A 3,160-nucleotide genomic window follows, 5' to 3' on the forward strand; every position below is an offset into this window, starting at 1 on the left:
GGGACAGCATGAGCTGGCACGAGCCACCATCCAGGCCCCCGTGTGTGACCCCAGAAGCCACCTGCCTGCCGCATCCCACCATGATCCACTGAGTTATGAGGCCAGAGAGCAAGGAGAACTTCTGTCCCTGAGTCAAAGTGGGGAGCGGAGGACAGGGCCTCCCCTCCTAAAGTCACCAAAGGACAGGACCTAACCTAAGCCACATCCTCTGAGACAGCCTGGCAGGCACCACTGACCCAGTTAGGGGCGATCAGGCAGACAGGCAGAGAGGTTAGGGGTGATCAGGCAGGCAGGGGGGCAAGGTAGGGGCGATCAGGCTGGCAAGCAAAGGGGTTAGGGGCAATCAGGCAGGCAGGCAGGTGAATGGTTAGGAGCCAGTCATCCCAGATTGCAAGAGGGATGTCTGTCTGCTGGTTTAGGCCCGATCCCGAGGGGTCCCAGATTGGAGAGGGTGCAGGCCAGCTGAGGAACCCCTCTCTGTGCAAGAATTTCGTGCACTGGGCCTCTAGTTTCAAATAAATGAACTTATACATCATTTGGCCTTATGTGTCTAGTTTCCTTCATGTAACATTTTCAAGGTTCATCCATGTTGCAGCATGCATCAGTAATTTATTTCTTTTCATGTCTAAATAATATTCCATTGTATGCTTATACCACTTTTATATATCCATTCATCAGTTGATGGATATTTGGATGGTTTCCATTTTTCACTATTCTGTATAATGTTGCTATGAACATTCATGTATAAGTTTTTGAGTGGACATATGGTATCATATACCCACGAGTGGAATTGCTGGGTCAGATGGTAACTCTATGTTAAACATTTTTTGGAACTCCCAAGCTGTTTTTCTAAAGTGGCTGCACTATTTTCCATTCCTACCAACAATATATGAGGATTCCAATTTCGCCACATCCTTGCCAACATGTATTACTTTCTGTCTTTTTTATCATAGCTATCCCAGAGAATGTGAAACGGTATCTTGTGATGCTATTTCATTTTTAAATCCTTTTTAGTATTTCAATTTGTTTTAATAAAATTCATTCTCCTATTAGGGGATACTTAGGTTATTTCTTCTTTTTCCTCTTAAAATAATGCTGTATGTATATTTTTATGTAGGCCTCTCTGTGCACCTTTAGGAATATATTCAGGATATGCATATCCTCAACTTTTTGAAAAATTATGCTAATTAATTTTTAACAAAGAATTTGAGTCAAATGAGTAGAAGATGGATAGCTGAAGTGTGAATATGCTCAATGAAAATAATTTGATTCCCTTATTAAGATATCTTGCTCTTTGTAAGTTCTTTTTATAGAAGTGAACACTTTGATAGAATACTCACAATACATCCAAGGGGCTTTTGGTTGTGCTTTGTGAGGCGCGGTTACAGTGTTTTGGCCAGGATCAAGCCTAGGACTAATGAAAGGACAGGGTCCTCTCATTGACACGTGCAAGTCCCAGCTGGAGGGCAGGGCCCTCCCAGCACAATTATAGCCAACAGCTGTGGTTGTAAGCTTGAACCTGTGGTCCAAACACGTAGCCCCACGTGCCTTGTGATAGAGTTCAGGTGCATGTAGTTAAGTGAGGTTGAAACTCACGAGAATGCTGTAAACAACGTGATCACGCCCCTACTTTGCCTCGTGGCATCTGCTATAAAATAACGACTTGTGGGCATTGTCGTTGTCTCCTCATCAGGGAGCAGCGTCCCACCGAGACCCAGCTATTATTCTCTTGTCTGTCTTTCCTTAATCCTTTCCCCCCCCCACTCAGCATCACCCTTGGTCGTGCTGGTGTGGCACAGTGCTTTCTTCGTTTGATTTTTTATTTTCAATTACCTTTTATTGCCTCAAATTGAAGCTTTAATAAAGTACTACTAAGGGACACTGTACTTTGCATTGCTTTTTATTATTCCTTGGATTCCACATTTGTGGGAACAGTGTGGATGTTCAACAGTGTAGATGTTTTCAGCAGATTGCAGTGCGATTGGAGTTCCGGGAGCTAAGCCCACGCCTCTCCATGGAGAATGAGCAGATTATAGCAGGGTGGGTATCTTTGTTGGGCTGTCTCAGGAATCGATCTAAATGGCCACTTAAATCACCACCCCCCGCCCCCCGGAGATCAATGTGGAGGTGGCAGAAGTGGGCAGGAGGACTGCCACTATCCAGGGGATCTTAGTGCAGACTCTCAGGCGACAGAGTATCCCCCAAAGCAAGTGGGCCTGGCTAGAGATGTCCAGTTTATGTGCACTGCAGGCTGGGTCCTTCCCATGCTGGCAAGTGTGCAGTCAGGACCCAGAGTCTTGGGAACTCCAGAGCTATCTGGGGCTATGGAATCTGCTTGTTCCTTCTAGAATTGTGAATCGTTACACCTCCGGATTCAACTTAGAATCTGCTCCGCAAGTCTTTTATTACACACAAGTGATGCCTGTGAGTTAAAACTGTCATCTAAGACAACTGTGTGGCCTCTGATGCTATTTGCCTCTCTATAGTACGTATCTACATGTGAAACATATAAAAACCACCTTGGGGATGGTCCAGCTCATCCCCTCCTCCGTGTCCCCCGCCCCAGAAGAAATTGACCTGAATAACATACAAGAAAATATAAAAGTAAATTATGAAAGAGAAGATGCATTCCCCAACCATTTATAACAATTTCCAACCTTCCCTATAGAAAAATAGACCTGCTTTTTTTTTATTCTAAGATTGTGAAGGCGAGTATATTCAGAAAATGCAGTTACCTTTGATTTATTAGGTCATTTAGAAAAATGAAAGCCTCGCCATTCTTGGCGATGAAGAGTGTGTAAGTATGTGTAGGATTATCTGCGAGGATCCATGGTTTCACCAGAGTGAAAATATCAGAGGATAATGGTTTCTTCAGACATAGTACCTCTTTCAAAGTGGAATATATAGGAAATCAGTTTTCGCCTATCAGCTGAAAATCCAAGATTGAAATCTCAAGCCTTGAGAAGTTACAATATATCATAAGAAAAGATGAGGGACATGCAACATTTCAATTCCATGGCTCTCTTGGGGGTGGGGGAGAAGCGGAGTGATGGGAAAGCGACCGGCCTGGAGGCAGCCTGTCCCTCCCTCCTATTCCAGTCATTCAATCAAAGGGAAGGCGGTTATAGGAATATTTTTGAGAAAATCAAATTTCAAATAC

The sequence above is a fragment of the Myotis brandtii genome, unplaced genomic scaffold (genome assembly GCF_000412655.1).
Source record: "Myotis brandtii unplaced genomic scaffold, ASM41265v1 scaffold508, whole genome shotgun sequence".
Taxonomy (NCBI): Eukaryota; Metazoa; Chordata; class Mammalia; order Chiroptera; family Vespertilionidae; genus Myotis; species Myotis brandtii.